The 19670-nt window shown below is 39.6% G+C and overlaps 1 long non-coding RNA gene and 1 pseudogene across 1 annotated transcript in view; one reads left to right on the forward strand and one right to left on the reverse strand.

Moving 5' to 3' along the window:
* LOC136790157 (uncharacterized) overlaps positions 1–19670 on the reverse strand; it is a 134300-nt gene that overhangs the window by 70157 nt on the left and 44473 nt on the right. The window lies entirely within an intron of this gene.
* Positions 3293–10452, forward strand: LOC106042220 (CWF19-like protein 2 pseudogene; annotated as a pseudogene).

Below are 19670 nucleotides of genomic sequence, written 5' to 3' on the forward strand. Positions count from 1 at the left end.
GAAGAGAAAAAAGAGAAAAGAAAAGAAGAGAAAACGAAGAGAAAAGAAGAGAAAATAAGAGAAGAGAGAGAAGAAAAGAATAGAATAGAAGAGAAAAAAAAGAAAAAGTCTCGAATAATTGTTTCATGCCCAAACATTTTTTTAATATGTTTTATTTATCAAAAGTTTTTATCCAATCCTGTTGAAAATATTGTGCCTATTTCTGTGTGCTTCTGAAACATACCACTTTGCTTTATTCTCCCCTAATGAATCTCCCATATTAGGGAAGGTAAATTTAGTGTTGTAAGTATTCTGGGGAAAAAATAAATACATAAACACACAACATTGACTTCAGCAGAGTTATAATGAGATCAGAACTGATTACTATGTAGGATCTAAATACCAATAGTAATCATGCTTAGTTACACTCATAATATGACATATGTGCATATGATACAAAACTGGGAGGAGTGGCTGATACACCAGAGGGCTGTGCAGCCATTCAGAGGGACCTGGACAGGCTGGAGCACTGGGTGGTGAGAAACTTCATGAAGTTCAACAAAGGCAAATGTGGGGTCCTGAACCTAGGGAGGAATAACCCCATGCACCGGCACAGGCTAGGGGCTGACCTGCTGGAAAGCAGCTCTGCAGAGAAGAAGCTGGGAGTCCTGGTGAATAGCAGGATAACCATGAGCCAGCAATGTGCCCTCGTGGCCAAGGCGGCCAACAGTGTCCTGGGGTGCATTAGTAAAACCATTGCCATCAGGTCAAGGGAGGTGATCCTGCCCCTCTACTCAGCCCTGGTGAGGCCTCTCCTGGAGTACTGTGTTCAGTTCTGGGCTCTCTAGTACAAGAGAGACATAGAACTGCTGGAGCAAGTCAAGCAGAGGGCTATGAAGATAACTAGGGGACTAGAGCATTTTTCATATGAGGGGAGGCTGAGAGAGCTGGGCCTGTTTATCTTGGAGAAGACTGAGAAGGGATCTGATCAACATATACAAATAACTGAAGGGAGGTTGTCAAGAAGATGGGACTGGATTATTTTCACTGGTGCCCAGCGACAGGACAAGAGGCAGTGGGCACAAACTGAAACACAGGAAGTTCCAGCTGAACATGAGGAAACATTTCTTTACTTTAAGGGTGACAGAGCACTGGAACAGGCTGCCCAGAGAGAGGCTATGGAGACTCTCTCTTTGGAGATATACAAAACCCGCCTGGATGCGATCCTATGCAACATGCACTAGGTGGTCCTGCTTGGCAGGGGGGTTGAACTAGATGATCTCCAGAGGTCCCTTCCAGCCTCAACCATTTTGTGATTTTGTGATTCTGTGATAAAGGAGATCTTAATTCTTCAGTGTTTAAGAATTAGTTTGTGATTCCTTAGGCATACACATACACACATAATTAATATATTAATTCTGATTTAACAGTACTATGAATTAAACTTAATCCTAGAGTTAACCAAACAGATTTTTCTCTACCCCATCATTCATAATTACCACATACGCTGTGGCTGTACACAACTTCCTACAATCTGGTCATCCATTTACACTACTAGAAAATATGTTTTTCTCAGCAGTTCTATGGAAAACGGTGGTACTACATCACTGAGCTAGCATTCCTTGTACATTGCAGTGCAAACACTGCAATGTATTTTATGCTGTACTTTGGTCTTATATAATAAGTTCACTTTAACATGCTTCCAGGAAGTGAAGGTGTTGCACAGGAGGTAGTTTAGAGGAAATCCTGGAATTTGAATGTTCAGCGTGTCTCAAAGGTTGATCCTCTCCTGTCATATCAGGTCAGTATCAAAGGATAAACTGAAAATATGGATAAATCTCCTCTTAGTATGGAGCCAGTACTTCAAATAAAATTTCAAATCAGTTTGTTTCCATTTAAGATGATTTTTTTCAGGGAGGTCATAGATGGAGGTTGTGATTGTTTAACTAGCATGTTATAGTCTCCCCAATACCACAGAAACAACCAATATAAAAATTAGTGATGGATTGTAGCTTATTTAGGAGGTGATTACATGAAAAATGGGGGTTAGATTCTTTACAGAAATAGAATAACAATATCTTCTGCCCTGGACACATATTTTCAGATAAATAATATTTTTCTGGTCATTCTACATCCGTGGTTTTCTATCATAAAAAGAGAGGGTTTAGTTCCTTTTGCTGCAAAGCACAGAAATGTTCAAAGAACTGGAATTTCAGCTGTATAGTCCCCAAAAGAGCAAGAGGAAAAAAGCTGTACTGTTCCACTAAGCAACATCTTTCTCTTTGTTTGCATACAGTATGGGAATAGCAACTGCATTCTCAGTTTTCCTGAGAATACGCCTATCTGCTCCTCTTCAGGCCAGAAGTCCGTTATTATATTTATATAATTATTATATAAATTATTATTATTATTATATTTATATTTATTTATTATAATTATAAGCAATTTTGATATGATAATATATTATTTTGATTAATAATTATAATTAATATATAATATATAATTTCCTATAGTTTCAGTGAAACTTCACCTGTACATTCTTACAAAAGTGGGACTTATATTTGTTGGATTTTTCAATGGAGGCTATGAATCCTGGGTATGCAGTGAGTTTACTTTCTGGGCAGTGGAGAAAACAAGATGGTTGTCACCATCAGAAATGTAGCCTACAAATTCCTATATAGAGAATTCACATACTGACACTTTAAACTGTTGAATTCCACTGTAAGCATAAGCCCAATTATATCTCATGTCACAGCTAACTACTTTACAATACAAAAGTGACCTGTTTAAAACTAGCCTATTTACTTAGCCAAAATTGATTTGCCCTTTTCTTCACTTCTAAGGTCCGATTTCCAGAAATTACCCTCTAAGTGTTCAGCTGGCATTATCTGCTTCATTTTCAGTCAGTGCTTGTGCCAGTACTTTCCACCTTTATTGCTGCTCTATATTACTATAAACATGCTGAGCTATCCCAGTAGTTCAGAGATGTGGAGCACAAGTAGCCTTCAAGGTGACTAGAATAAAATGAAAAATAATTTGTTGTTGTTCTGTTATGAAATATGACTTTTTTCCAACCTGAATTTAAAGCTGTTGAATTATTATTGCTTCTCTGACAGAACTAAAATACGAAGATGTATGTCTGTGTATATGTATAACAGTATAACTGATATCTTCCTCATTAAAATGCCATCAGGTGCAAAGGAATACTTTTTGTTTGTTTGTTTGTTTGTTTGTTTCCTTCAGACAGCTTGCAGGATAAATAATAATATTTTTCTGAGAAATGTAGTTGTTGTTCTAGAGGAGGGCGACAAGGATGATCAAGGGGCTGGAGTACCTCTCTTATGAAGACAAGCTGAGGGAGTTGGGGTTGTGCAGGCTGGAGAAGAGAAGGCTCCAGGGAGACCTTATGGCAGCCTTCCAGTACCTGAAGGGGGCCTACAGGGAAGCTAGGGAGGGAGTTTTTGTCAGGGAGTATAGGGAGAGGACAAGGGGTAATGGCTTTAAACTAAAAGAGGGTAGGTTTAGATTAGTTATAAGGATAAATTTCTTTATTCAGAGGGTAGTGAGGCACTAGAACAGGTTGCCTAGAAAAGTTGTGGCTGCCCCATCCCTGGAAGCTTTCAAGGCCATTTTGGATGGGGCTTTGAGCAACCTGATCTAGTGGAAGGTGTCCCTGCCCATGGAATTATATGATCGTTAAGGTCCTTTCCAACCCAAACCATTCTGTGATTGTATTATTCTATGATCTCTGTACAAGGGACATGTCTCTGTATTTTTTATTTTCTTTTAGATGATAAGTTATCAAGGCTCAAGCAATCTTCAGCAACAGCAAGAACATCAATGTTACTTTGCAGACCACAGGTATACTTTAATAGCAAATAGCAGATATGCTTTAAAAAACTATTCTGTGATTCTGTGATACTGCAATTCTGTGCTTCTGGTGATCCTGTGATTCTTTCCTGTTGTTTCCTAGCTCCACGGACATATTTGAAAAATATTATTATTTTAGTTTTTCACAGAAGATCATAGAGGAAATTTTCATAATCATTTGTCAAGTCTTAGCAAAAGGCATCCACACACTATCAACAGAGACCTAGCAGAGTTAACACCTGAATTTGTTTTATGAATATGTCCTGTAGCCTTAAATAATGGAAAAAAAGTGATGCTATCTGCAGGATACAAGTAAACTTAATTTCAGATACAGCTTAATTTTGGTACTGACTGGTTCTTTGTTTAAAAGCAAGCCATGTAGAGGAGAAAAAATGGTAGAAGATGAAAGTAAAGAAGATGAAAGAAAGAAAAAGAAACCAACATATATATATATATACATACATTTGTAAAAAGCCTATGTTTATTCAGTTTAGCTGTATAAAACTTCTGCTTGCATATGACAATGTATTGGTTCAGTTATCACATGGCCTTACAAAAGACCTTCTGTTTTTCTTTATTTTCTCTGATCTTTACTACGCCAATTGTTGATTCTTTATAAATACATTACTTTTCCAAAAATATGTGGGTGTGAAATAAAATTGTCCTTCCCTGATAATATATTTATTGTTTGCTGACCATTAAAAGTTTGGGGACTGTCATTTAGAAAGGAGACTTTATGATATACTTCTACTACAAAAGACTTTCTATTTTTCACAGATATGCTATTACTCACATATTTTGATTTTCTGTTTTTGCTAACTGAACCAGTCCTCCTGTAAAGTCTAAACAAGTCATTTCCAGTGGGAAATATAAACTCATATCACTTTTTCTCTGAGAGTTTCCAATTTTGTCCTATTGTTCTCATGATCCTCATCATTTTGCCTATTCAAGTTTCTTTTATATTAAGTTTCTAGAGCATTTATAAAGTTAGATATAAGAAGACTTTTCAAACCATATTTATTCTTGAAGAGCCAAAGACTACCCAGATGAAAGATTCCTATTCTTAAGGGACTAAATCTAATAGAACTATTTTAGCATTCTGTGAAGCAAGTTCAAATTCAAAGAAAGTTACATGAATAACCAAGAAGAAATCAGTACCTCAGGAGGTTTATAGATATATTTAGACAATGATATGTATATGCACACTGGCAATGTATATATTTTATATAATTTATAAATTAAAAAAATATATATAAATTGTTAAGAGGTTTTGCCAATATATTTACATATGTAAATGTTAATGCTTTAAGTATACAGGTTTCAAAATTATCTCCTTCAAATAATCAAATTAAGCTGAAGCACATAAAGAAAATTTCAGTTTCCACCCATTTTACTTTACTGGCTTATTTTCTACAACTAAATGATTTCTTCTCACACCATCCCTCACAGTACCCTACTGTATGTACATGAATGACTTGTTGTCTTTGTTCTAACAGAATTGTAGAGGAATGATCTCAGATCTTACAATAGTAAAAGATGATGCTTGTAGTGTTTAACAGCGAAGAGACAGTGAGTATTATCTGTGTATTAGGTTTTTCGTATATTATAACTAAGGTTACAAGTCACTCCAGCAGTGTTCTTTTGCACTGAAATTTTTATGTGACGCCTAAATTACAGATATTAAATAGCTGAAGTAACATAAGAAATATTAGATTAGAGGCATTACTGCTTGAAATTGATAGCAAGTAGGAGCATCTTGAATAGTGACTGAATTACATTACAGATTTACATCACAGATGTATGTTAAAGATGCACATAAGGATTTCATGTGATTTCTCAAGGTTATCCTAGTTCTGCTCAAAATCTCATTTCTATATTTTTATTGACAGTTTTCTAAGGTGCTGAAACACTAAGTCTTTGTTCTTTATTATTCCTTTTGTTCCTACTGTTTATTCCCACCTGAAGTCAGATTCTCAGATTGTGGCATCAATCATAGCACAATGAAGAGTGATGTCACGAAGGAAGGATTATTATTTCAGGTGAGACAAAGCAGCTAGAGCATATTATTTTTTCAGAAACAAAGAAATCAGGTTTTCATACAAATGTCCTTTGTAATACAGAATAATGGAAATGAAATACAGTCAATATGTGGTGTAAGTATAAGTAGATTTGTTTCTTAAAAGGATGCTTTTCAAAGCCTTACCACATGAAGACAGAAATCTTAAAGGTGACTCAAACAGAAACGGATGAATGAAAGGTGGAATTGCATCTCTATGGCATGACAAAGAAGCTAGAAAGCTCTATTTCTTTGCTTGTTTACACTTTAATTGTTATATCATCTTGTTTCCATTTTCTTTTCTTTGTTTGTTTGTTTGTTTGTTTGTTTCTTCCTTTCTTTCTTTCTTTCTTTCTTTCTTTCTTTCTTTCTTTTTTCTTTCTTTTTTTTTTCCCCTAATTTAAATGATACATGGCTTGTATCAATGGGCAACTGAAAATTTAACTAAATCATGACATTAAAATGCACAAATTCGAAAGTTTTTTTTTTTTTTTTTTTTAGTATGTTGCAGTTCTTTCATAGTATCTGGTTAATTTGATTGACAGAATGCACAACAATGAGTACGCATCTGAGATTTAAATGTATGCCAGTCAACAGCAACAAAGTAGAGGAACTCTTGGAGTAGTAATTGCTTGTGAGAGTCTTGTTCAGCCAAAAACTCAGTAACACAAGTATTTTGGACTACACTGAGTCCTTATTTCAGCACAAAGGGGAAGAAATTATAGATCATAGAATCATAGAACATCTGAGTTGGAAAGAACCCACAAGGATCATCGAGTCCAACACCTGGGTCCCCAAAGGGGACCACCCAAATAAGTAAATAAATAAATAAATATCAGAGCATGTGTGTGAGAGTGTTGCCCAAACCCTTCTTGAACTTTGGCAGCCTTGGTGCCAGGACCAGTTCTCTGGGGAGCCTGTTCTAGTGCCTGACCACTCTCTTTGTGAAAAACCTTTTCCTGATATCCAGCCTGAACCTCCCCTGACACAGCTTCAAACTGTCCCCTTGGGTCTTATCACTGGTCACCAGAGAGAAGAGATCAATGCCTGCTTCTCTACTCCCCCGTGTTAGGAAGTTGTTGACTGCAATGAAGTCTCCCCTCAGTCTCCTCTTCTCCAGGCTGAACAGTCCAAGTGACTTCAGATGCTCCACATACCTCTTCCCCTCTAGACCCTTTACCATCTTTGTTGCCCACCTTTGGACACCCTCAGTGTCCAAAGGTGGGCAACAATTTTATATTCTTCTTATGCTGTGGTGCCCAAAACTGCACACAATATTCAAGGTGAGGCCTCACCAGCGCAGAATAGAGCAGGACAACGACTTCCCTTGACAAACTATCAATGCCATTCTTGATGCACCCCAGTATATGGTTGGTCCTCGTCACCACCAGGGCACTCTGCTGGCTCATGTTCAGCTTGCTCGATTGACAGATCAAAACCCCCAGATGGCCTTCCGCGGGGCTGCTCTCCAGCATCTCATCCCCCAGTCTGTACTTATAACTAGGGTTGCCTCTTCCCAGGTACAGAATCTGGCACTTGCTCTTGTTAAAATTCATATTGTTGGTGATTGCCCAGCTCTCTAATTTATCAAGATCTCTCTGAAAGACCTTACCACCCTCAATGGAGTCAACAGCTCCAACCAATTTGGTTTCATCCATGAATTTGCTCAAAAAAACTCCAAGTCCTTCATTCAAATCATGTATGAAAACATTGAAGAGGACTGGTCCTAAAATATAGCCCTGGGGAACCCCACTAGTGATAGGTCACCAACCGGATGTAACCCCATTTACAAGAACCTTCTGGGCCTGTCCCATCAGACAATTGTTCATCCACTTTATTATGCTTTTTATCTAACTGTAATCTGGTCATTTTGCCCAGAAAGATACTGTGAGAGAGTATTAAAAGCATTATTGAAATCCATAAATATTAAATCGACTGGCTTCCTTTGGTCAAACTAGCTGGGTGATCTTGTTGTAGAAGGAAATTAAGTTTGTTAGACATGACCTTCCCCTAGAGAATCCATGTTGGCTCTGACAAATAACTGTTTTGTCCTTTAGGTGTTTTTCAATAACTCCCAGATGAGTTGGCCTTTTAACTTTATGCAAACTAGAAAGGTATTGTACTCAGAAAGTAAGCTCTCTTTCCTTCTGGTTATACATATGAGAAGACTGAGAGAAATAAAAATATGAAGAAATCAGAATTCCCTCTTCTTTCTTCTGTTAGAGTTACTGCCACTGACAATAGTTTCAAGCAAGACAGGCCCTCCACAAGAACTCCAAGAAAGAAACACATGAACAGTCAAATGTGAATGTAGTAACAACAATTTACTTTCTTCTGTAGACTTTTTGGAACCCAGCAATTGTATGCTATGTGGAATAGGATTTGTTTTAGGACCAGCAATCATTCTTGATTTTGGAAGAGGTTCTAGGTGGAGGACTAGAACATAGGTCATAAAACAGGATGAGTCATCTTTCAGGCTTTTGTTGTTACATTACAAAAGACTTACCTAGAAAGATTTTATTTATTTATTTATTTCAAAAACCATCTCTATGAGTGTAATTTCAGACAATGCTGAATGCAAAAGCTCTCTTAGGTTTATTGAGAAATAAATACTTTGCTGCTTGTCTCCCTTATATGAAACCAGCAAAGATGTTGACAGCAGCTTCAATGGACAGAGGAAAATGGGATTCCAAAAAATGTGAGAAAAATAAAAAACGTGTCAACATTTCAGAATTTCTCTTCACCACTAACACAAACTCAGCAGGGAGAGGAAGGAAGAAATCTTGAAACACCACGAAGGGGAGAAGCATGTGACCTTATCAAAAAGGGATGCATCTTAATGAAAAATCAATGCCATTATTATCTCCGGAAGAACGAAGCTTTCACATCTTCCCTTTGTGTTTACAAATCTTTGAAATAGAATAGCTCTTTGAACAGTCATTTCCAAAAAATCTAATGAGGATACTGCATTGTGGACCAAAGCACACCTACGAAATAGCAACAAACAATTAATATCTGATCAAAAGTCTTCCGATGTTGTGGCAAAAATTGATGGTGAAAGAACTCCAAGTGATGAAAAAGAGAAACCACAAGAGGAGTACCCAACCAATACCCCTGAGAAGAAATAAACACTATCTGATAGTAAAACATCATGTTCCAGGCATACGTAAAAGGATGAGCCGCCTCGGGTCTTTAGTGAAGAGGAGATGAACAGACTGGGAGCCAGGATCGTGAAAGCTGAGCTCATGGGAAAAATGGACTTAGCTTCAAAACTTCAAGAGGAACTTGAAAATGCACACAAATTAAGAGAGATCCCACCAAATTAAGCAGATCCCAGCAAAGTCTGGTGGAGAGGCTTCAAGCTGTCAAGAAGGTGAGCAAGTAATCCTTGTCAGAATAGATCAAAATGGAAGGGCATGGTCTGTGACCACATCAGTTGAAATACATGAGCCTAGAGGAGGATGGAGAAAGAAGACGGATGGTCACTACTCATGTAGATAAAGAAAGAGTAGGGTATTTTCAGGATGATGACAGTATGAACCTGAAGAATTTAGTCAAAAATGAGAAGACAATAAAAGCAGAGGATCAAAATGCACTGTTCATGTGTATGGCATCAAAGCTGATGGAAAAAACTGACAAGAGAGTACTACACTCTGGATGACATGTTTGTTTCCAAAGCAGCAAAAAGAACATGCACTGGGGAAGAGGAAGAAATACAAAGAAGAAAAGCAATGCGTGAGCATCAACAGCTTCCTGCACACATGGAAAATGTCCATACTGGTTTGATAACAGTGAACTTTCGAAACATATTATTGCAACTGGTACCAAGGTATACCTGTCTCTACCAAGCAACCCGCCCCTTATTGAAGGTCACTGCCTGATAGCCCCCTTACAGCACCATAGTGCAGCCAGACTTTTGGATGAAGATATCTGGGAAAAAATCCAGATGTTCAGAACAGATTTGGTGAAAATATTTGAAGCAAGATGTTTGAACTGTGTCAGGTATGAAGTCAAGTTCTAGAGAACTTGACAGTCAAGCAAACAATGATGTAGACAAAAGCCCATGCCAGTTGGAAGGGGTGCCTAAGGAGTTTAAGTAGTGTTTGGACTATACACTTAGTCATATGATGTGAATTTTTGGGTAGATCTGTGTGGAGCCAGGAGTTAGACTTGATGATCCTTGTGGGTCCCTTCCAACTAGTGGTATCCTATTATTCTGTAAAGAGGACAGGGACGGGTTCTTTTCAGTGGTGCCCAGTGAGAAAACAAGAGGCAATGGGCACAAAGTGAAACACAGAAGGCTCAGTCTCAACATCAGGAAACACTTACGTACTGTGCACATGATGGAGCACTGACACATGTTGCCCAGAGAGGTTATGGAGTCTCCCTAGTTGGAGATATTCAAAAGCCATCTGGACAAAGTCCTGGGCAACCAGCTCCAGGTGGCCATGCTTGAGCTTGGAGGACCAGATGACACACAGAGGTCCTGGCAAAGCTGTTTACAACTCCATGAGAAGTACTGAATGGGAGATAACAAAGCAAAATTATGGAACACCCCTTGGTTCTTCACAGAGCTGCAAACATGACTGAACTATTAGGAACCTGTTTCAGTGCAGGATGGGGTTAAGTGATGTAGCTTAGCTGATATACATTTATGTGAGCTGCATACTTAACTATTTGTACCTCTGAAAAGTGCCCTGTGAGTATCTAAATGCTACATTCATTTCAGGTGAAATTTATTTCTTTTTTTCCTTTTTTTTTTTTTTTTTCAAGGGATAACTTCACAATCTTTCACTAGGGAAAAAGAGACAGATGTCAGGGACCAGAAAGAGCAGGGCATGTCCTGTGGGTCAGGGCACCAGGAGCAGCAGGGGCTTACCACATGGTCCATCAGGGCAACGGCAGGTAGCCAGGTCCCATCCCACTGCACGAGCCAGAAGTAAGGCAGCCCCAGCCCCAGGAACCTCTGTGGGGACAAGGACAGGCCCAGGCCAAGGCTGGACCAGGACATGGTCTTGGGGGTAGGCCCAGATTGTTGGGACCCATGGTCAATCAAGATAGGGTTGTGGGGAGCTGGAGCCAGGCCCTGATGCAGCCTCTCTGAGGCAGGGACTAACAGCCCTGGGGCTAATGTGGGAACATGAGCCATGGGCAGAATGAGGGAACCCTGAGGGTGGGCAGGCATGGACAGGGCGGTTCTTTAGGACCATGGCAGTATGGAACACATACTTTTTGTTGATATGACATGGTAAAATAATGACAAACAACACATTAGAGACACAAGATGACAAAAAAAATGCTGGAGAATAGAAGGGATGCAATTTGGTAAGTATTTGAGGTAAACATAGATCAAACTCTTTGGTGGAAGGCACCCAATATCACTTTTGTTTTGCTCACAGCAGTTTCCCCCATCCATCCTTGATATTTCATTTTATACAGTCTTGCTCCCCAGGCTTTGTTTTCAGATTTGGACTATAAGAAAACCAATTTCTTTTTGGCTGGTTGGTTGTTTTTTTGTTGTTTTTGTTGTTTTTAATAAAACAAAACAAAAAATGAACACACATCCAACCAAACAAAAACATTAAAACCTAACAATCTTCTGGTACACATTTGTAGAAACTGACATTGGTTAGATTTTCTGTCTGAGCCCATAAATATCTTTTAAGCCTTAGCTCCTAGTTTCTCAGAGACTTCTTCCCCAAATCAGACAATTCACAAAAAAACTTTTTTTACTATAGAATTACTATAGAGCACCTAAAATGAATTGTAGAACACCCAGCTAACATCGTAACTCATGAACTGGGTTACAGTCCCAGAGAAAGAAGGATGTTTCAAGGATGGGATGAAAAGAGAGAAGCCATTTGGGAAGAAGACGTCCACTACACTTTGCTATAAATGGTCAGTACTTTTTATACCCATTGAACGCATATAAAGCACACACTGATGGTGTACCAAACACACACATCAACGATATTAGTAGCACAAAAACATTTTTGTAAGAGTACATAGAAGAAGAGTGTCTGCTCCTTTAAGTGTATCTGGCAAAAGACACTTTCCAGTGTAACAAGGGATAATAAGAAAGGAAGCAGTGATGTAAACCAAGTCTGGTCAGTCACACAAATTTATGACAGCATAGGAGAAAGTAGGAATGCTTATTCCAGCAGGGTTATCTGATTGAGGACTTGTAAGGTGGGAGACAATCACAAGAAACAAACCGCCCAGTCACAATAATTGGTGGGCTGACAAGCTACAGATATCACTTCCAGGAAGGGTGAACCTTGCAACCGGTAAGTGTGTGAACCATGGGGCCCTAGACTGGGAGGGTGCAGGAACCGCAGAGCTCTGCAAACACACAAAGATTGTGCAGGGGGGAGGGAGAGAAGAAGGAACAAAGAGGGGGATAGGTAGAAAAGGGTAGAAAATGGCTGTTCACATGTACAGTGGAGCTGATTAGTACACTTATGCGGCCAAGCCCTGTGCCTGATAACCTCAGTCTGCCCTATCTTCTTATATTTTCTTATTAAATCTTAACTATCTCTCTGTGTGTTTGCACTTTCTATACCACATATATATGAGCTGCAAGGATTAAGGATGAGCTACTGGTGAGAATTGGATGTGGGTAAGTGAATCTTTGAGCCAACTACTAGAGTCAGTCTGGAGATGTGGGCAACCACAGCTGTGGTGCCAGCTACATAGCTGTGGTGCCAGCTACTGGAGCAAAGTTGGGGCCTTAGCACCAGTTGCTGGTGGGACGTGTGTGTGCAAGAGGAATTGGTGCTAGCTACTGGAGTGAGTGAGGGTCCTAGTGTCAGTAGTTGGAGGGGCCATAGCTCCCTTGATCTAAAATCGTCTTGCAGACTTTGAGCCTGGAGTGCCAGCTACTGTGGGACTGGTATGAATGAACTTGGTACTAGCTACTGGAGTCAGACCTGGAGGAGTAGGCCCTCCAGCCTGTGGTATCAACTACTGGAGCGAATGGAGTTTCCTCCTCCCAGCCACTGGGGCAGGGGCGCTACTGGTGGGGATGGAGGTGGGGTTGTGAGTGAATTCTCTGCTAGCTACTGGAGTCAGGCCAGAGGTATAGGTGCTTGCAGGCTGTGGTACTAGATACTGGAGTAAGTATTATCTAGATACTAGACACTGGAGGGAGTCCTAGCATCGGTAGTTGGAGGGGCCATAGCTCTCTGAAAGGGATACTACAGACTTTGAGTCTGGAGTACCAGCTACTGTGGGGATCAACTTGAGTGAACTGGGTGCCAACTACCAGAGTCAGACTGGGAATGTAGGCCCCGCAGCCTGTGGTGTCAGCTACCAGAGCAGGTGAGGGCCCTAGCATCAATAGTTGGATGAGCTTCTCTAGACCTAGGGAGGGTCCCATGGACCCTAAGACTGGGGGGATCTACCAAAATACTGGGGGGATTAGTGTGAGTGGAGTGGCTGCCAGCTCCTGGAGCCAGGCCAGGAGTTCAGGTATCCAGAGCCTGTGGTGCCAACTACTGGTGTGAGTAGGGTCCTAGCATCAGCTACTGGAGTGAGTGGAGTCGTCTACTCCCAGCACCTGAGTAGGAACAGTGTGTCTTCACAGAATATCTACCAGGGGAGGACCAGTGTGAGCAAGGCGAACATAGGGCTCTACACCAGTGGCTAGAGAGGGGCCACGGATCACGGCCTGTGTGCCTGGTGCCAGCTGCTGAGGGCAGCAAGTGTCTGTATCTTCCCCAAACTAGGTGTGCATGTGTATTTGCTAGCACACTGTTAGCTGGACTATCTGGCAAGTAGCAGGGGCCTGGGGTCTGGGCTGGAGTATCATGTGGTTAGGGGGTCTGGTACTCCCAGAGGGACTTGCAAATGCAGTGTGCCTGAGGGAAAATTGTGTAAGTGCATGTGATTGCAGTGAATTTCAAGTGGATTTACAGTGAACTACTAGTGAATTAGCCAGTGAGTAGGTGACCTGTGAAGAGGGGAAGGGGGTCCAGGCAGGGGTGCTGGGCGGACAGAGGGGTAGCACCATTGCTCAGAGCATCTGTGAACCTAGAGAGTGCCCTGTGTGTGTGTGTCTTCACTGGTGAACTTCTGTATTAGCTGGAGAGGAGGATGTGGTCTCAGCTGTGTGTTTTATGTGAGTCCTGTGTGCAAGTGCTGCTGAAGGCAGTCCTTGTGGCAGCTTTTGTGGATTGTCATGTCAGTGTTTATCGCTGTCTGTGTGTCTCTGGGACACATGCTCAGCTTTCCTACTGGCTGAACTTGCAAAGGAAAAAGTGGTAGCAACATCCTCCAGCCTCGGCCTAGACTCTGGGTCCCCAGCACTGAGATGGGCCCCAGCAACGAGATAGGGATAGTCCTGGGACGGAGTGGCTAGAGGAGGCAGTCACACTCGCTCTTTTCATTCTTTATTTTCACTTAATAATCTAAATTTTTATTTCCAGGCCCACAATTTTGTATATACATAGACAATGTAAAAAAAAAAAAAAAAAAAAAAGTCACTATCATGATGGAGGTGTTGGTGTTAGCATTTACCATTTACAGACTTGAAACAAAAAAAGTCCTGAATATTCTATAAAAAAGCCAAGTCTAACTTGCTCAAGATTGCCAAAATTCAAGTGTACAGAATCTTGAAACCCTGTTCCCTAAAGACTTGTTTCTGTTACAGTTCTGTTACAGATTAACACAAATACATAACTAATAGATTAATGGAATCTTTGCTGTAATTCTGGAAATGTCAGTAAATGAGATTGCATTTGCTTTTGTGCATTCTAGATAGAACATTAACATTTTAATCTGGGCTATTCTTTTTATTCATTTTTTTTTCTTTTTTTTTTTTTTTCCTTAGGTTAACTCTGACCTTCTCTTTTAAACAGCCTTGTTAATAACTGATCATGTTTTAATCAATGACATGATACATGTTTCTGCCTCTAGATATAAGCCTCATATCCTCCTCCCTAGTGTGGTTTTTTTTCCCTCCAAATAGCTGAAATACAGTTATTGTCTTACTTGCCTTTTTCTACACTTGTTCTATGAAGAAGGACAAACTAAGGCTTTTTAAAAACACCTAATTATGATAGTTTCTTGCAGCACTACATACTTTCTTTTCATCTTGGAAATTTGTCCTATTTTTTTAAAGGATAAAAGTTTTTCTTTCTCAACTTGTATAACACAGTATTAAAGTGTTGTCAGTTTCTGTAATTTATTGAATGACACAAGACTGCCTTCAGTTGTGTTGTTAACTAAATACTATTCACATTCAGAAATACAGTATTGAGATTATTCAAGGAAATACAACCTTTCACCTTTAATGTAGAAATATATTTTTAAACATTTATCCAGGCAATGGTGTCACCATCAGCCATTATGTTTATGTCACTCTTGAGGTAAGGCTTTGACTCTTGAGGCTTCCAGTATAATTCAACACCTTTCAGTACAATTCAACTACTTGGGCTTGTGCAAAGTGTTTGACACTGTCCTGTACAACATCCTTGTCTCTAAACTGGAGAGACATGGATTTGACGGATGGACCACTCAGTAGGTAAGGAATTGGCTGGGTGGTTACACTTAAAGTGTTTCAGTCAACAGCTTGATGTCCAGACGGAAAACAGTGACAAGTGATGTTCCTCAGGAGTCTGTACTGGGACTGGTACTATTTCACATTTTTTCCAGTGATGTGGACAGTGGGATTGAGGGCACCCTCAACCAGTTTGTGGATGACACCAAGCTGTGTGGTGTGGTCAACTCACCAGAGGGAAGGGATACCATCCAGAGAGACCTTGACAGGTTTGAGAGGTGGGCCTGTGTGAACCTCATGAAGTTCAAAAAGACAAGGTCATGCACATGGGTCAGAGCAATCCTAAACATGAATACAGGATGGTCAATGAGTGGATAAAGAGCAGCCCTGTGGAAAAGGACTTGGGGTACTGGTGGATTAAAAGTTAATTGTGAGCAGGCATTGTGTTCTTGTAGCTCAGAAAGCCAACCATAACTTGGGCTGTATCAAAAGAAGTGTAGCTAGCAGGTTGAAGCAGGTGATTCTAGGGAGGAATGACCCCAAGCACCGGTTCAGACTGGGGGGTGTCCTACTGGAGTGCCGCTCTGCAGAGAGGGACCTGGGAGTCCTGGTGGACAGCAGGCTGACCATGAGTCAGAAATGTGCCCTTGTGGCCAAGAAGGCCAACAGTGTCCTGGGGTGCATTAGGAAGAATATTGCCAGCAGGTCAAGGGAGGTGATCTTCCCTCTCTACTCAGCCCTGGTGAGGCCACACCTGGAGTATTGTGTCCAGTTCTGGGCTCCCCAGTACAAAAGGGACATAGAACTGCTGGAGCAAGTTCAGAGGAGGGCTACAAAGAGGATTAGAGGAATGGAGCACCTATCATATGAGGACAGGCTGAAAGAACTGGGCCTGTTTAGCCTGGAAAAGAGAAGACTGAGGGGAGACCTCATTAATGTATATAAATATCTGAGGGGAGGGTGTTGAGAGGATGGAGCCAGTTCTCTTTTCAGGTGTGCCCAGCAACAGGACAAGAGGCAACGGGCACAAACTGAAGCACAGGAGGTTCTGGCTCAATATGAGGGGGTCCTTTTTTACCGTGAGGGTGACAGAGCACTGGAACAGGTTGCTCAGAGAAGTTGTAGAGTCTCCTTCTCTGGAAATATTCAAAACCTGCCTGGATGCCAGCTTGTGCAACATGCTCTAGGTGATCCTGCTCGGCAAGGGGGTTGGACTACATGATCTTCAGAGGTCCCTTCCAACCCCACCCATTCTGGGATTCTGTGAGTCTATGATTTTGTGATTCTATGATTCTTCCCCTCTACTGTGCTCTCATGAGACCCTACCTTGGAGTACTGAGTTCAGCTTTAGAACATGCAGCATAAGAAATACATGGACCTGTTCCAGGTCCAGAGGAGTGCAATGGGCTGTAGAACCTCTCCTACACAGAGAGGATAAGAAAATGTGATCAATTAGCCTAGAAGTCCTAGAGAAGAGAAGGTTCCAGGGAAACTTTATAGCAACCTTACAGTACTTAAAGCCTTCTTTTTTTTCCTTTCTACAGTACTTACAGCCTTCCAGAAAGCAGGAGAGGAACTCTTTATCAGGGAGTGTAGTAACAGGACAAGTGGTAATGGTCTTAAACTAAAAGTGGGTAGATTTAGACTAAATATTTGGAAGAAATTCTTTACTGTGAGGGTGTTGAGGCACTGGAACAGGTTGTCTAGAGAAGCTGTGGATACCCCATGCCCAGAAGTGTTCAAGGTCAGATTGGATGGGGCAACCTGGTGTAGTGGAAGATGTCCCTGCCCATGGCAGGGAGGTTGGAACTAGATGATCTTTAAGGTCCCTTCCAATCCAAACCATTCTATGATTCTTTTATTCTGTGATTCTATGATTCTTTTTATTCCAAACCTGTGAGAAAGATCTTATATCTGGAAACAAAATAAAACACCTTCTTTTGCTCTTTTTCTCTCTATTTTATTTATTTATTTATTTTTCCCTCTTCAGAACCTTTGGTAACACATGAAAGCCAAAATGCTACTAAATTTAAAACTATTATCTTTTATTTACTGTAGTATATGTTATTGGAAAACAGTGCGGTTTACTCCATAGACCCTGCATTTTTCTCTTAATGAGATTCAATTTTCAAAAAGAAAAAGAAAAATCTCCCAAAGGCAAAAATGGACAGTCTCATCTCTCAGATAAGATCAAGATGACAAAGTAACCATAATACTACTTGGATAAATGTAACATCCATTCAAGCAGAGCAGTGCTTGAAAGCTTGACAGCCCAAAAATTTTGGGCAGCAAGACACTTGGTGTTTCCTTGGAGAAAAGTATAAACTCCATCAATGTTGTATCTATAGTCATACTGTTAACAGACACGTAATAGAATCTTGTGGTTTTCTATGAATGCAGTATAAACAGCTGGATGCTTTCATTTTGATATTGAAGAGTCCAGTGTGTTTTTCTTTCTTTTCTTTTTTTTTTTTTTTTTAGATCTCCTAATCTTCATCTTAATTTCAACAGCATGTCAAAAATTGCTTTACAGGAATTACATTTAGAGTAATTATAATGCATTAGAAAAAAAATGACATTTTTAATGGGGTACAATAACATCCTATCAAATAGATAGAAACTTCTATAGATTGCTATAGAGAGTAGTACAACTAATCCACTGGTTTAATTCAGGATTACCAACTCTTCTGAAGTACGAATAATTATTCCATTCATTGAGGTAATTTTATTTTCCAATTTTAACTTTTCATTACATAAGAAATGTTTCTAGTTCTTGAGAATTTATTTTTTTATCCAAAGAAAGTCAAAATAAATGGGATATCTTGTTGAATCATTGTGCATAGATTAAAATGTACTTTGGAGTCAGCCTCTGACAAAACAGTCTTAGCTAGGATGAGTGCTGACTCAGAGCTAATAGATAAGAAATATTCTTGAATTTTTCCTAACTGAAAGGAATTTTTGGTTCTTGAAAGGAAAGGGTTTTTTTATTATTATTATTAATTTTTTTTTTAATTCCAAAGTGATCTATTTGCCTAGGGGTGCTTCCTACAATACATGAATATATTGGATCCTTCAAGAAAACAGATAAATATCAAAATTTGACTGTCAGTTCCAGAAACACTGGTAGTATCCAGTCCTATTATAGTTTCCAGTGACAATGATAAAATATGCACAACCACCAAGGTTTTACAATGGTACTTCTACCATTTTAGGAATATTTACTGCTAATTTGTATTCACTGTTATTTCACAATGAACTGTGAGTTTCAAATAGAGAATAAGACGATTTCAAAATCGTAAAGAAAAGGAAACACTTGTGAGCTAAAGTCAGTATATTGGCTCCCAGTCTGAATGATCTAATTGGGAAAAATTAAAGAACAAAATGGTATATATCACTGATAACAATGTATCAAGAAAGGAAACATCACTAGGGATAATGTATTTCACATCAATAGTACACGGAAAGAATTTGTTTTCAGAAAGATGGAAGTAAACATGCAATTTCTTCAAAGTTGCATAGATTTCTTTTCCAGCAGTTTTAAAAAAAGGTTAACATAAACTAGTGAACACAAATTGGACAGGTTTATAATTTCAGTAAATTGTTGAATTAATTGCAATGAAAGAACTTGCAGTTTCTTTCTTTACAATATTTTTCACCAATTAGCAACAGAAGTCATCAAACTTTTTTGTCTCTAAAAATATTTTACGAGTCATTTCCTTGTCATGATTTTGATCATAGCAGGGATATTGCACTCATAAGCTGGGGATGTCAGAACACGTATGCAGAATTTGGAGAGAGTGGGTTTCAATTCTCCTTCAGCACAGAGGATATAAGCATGAATTTCTCAACTAATTCAGGATATTCAGAAATGGAATTTAATCCTAATATTGTTCTACTCATTAAATAAGTAAAATTAGCACTAAAACCAGTGTCAGGATTACACAGAGACACTGTTCAATGAAGAGTATCAGGAGAGTTAATAAAATTCAATAGCAGGTAAACAGACTTTTGTTGTTGTTGTTGTTGTTTTGTTTTGTTTTGTTTTCCAGTACATGTAGAGGGAAGTCAAAGAGAAAGCAAATGCTCCATACATTTTGAATATTACTGACTCCTCCTGTTTGCAATGTTGGGTGGCAGGCGGTGAGTGAAAGAAGCAGAAATACACACCGTAAAAATCCAAAACATAAAATCATTGTTGAACTCTGAAGAATAAGCATATAATTTCCACTGTTTGCCATGAATTAAGGAAGTGATAATAAGCTATCA

This window comes from Anser cygnoides, chromosome 2, assembly GCF_040182565.1.
Source record: "Anser cygnoides isolate HZ-2024a breed goose chromosome 2, Taihu_goose_T2T_genome, whole genome shotgun sequence".
Lineage (NCBI taxonomy): Eukaryota > Metazoa > Chordata > Aves > Anseriformes > Anatidae > Anser > Anser cygnoides.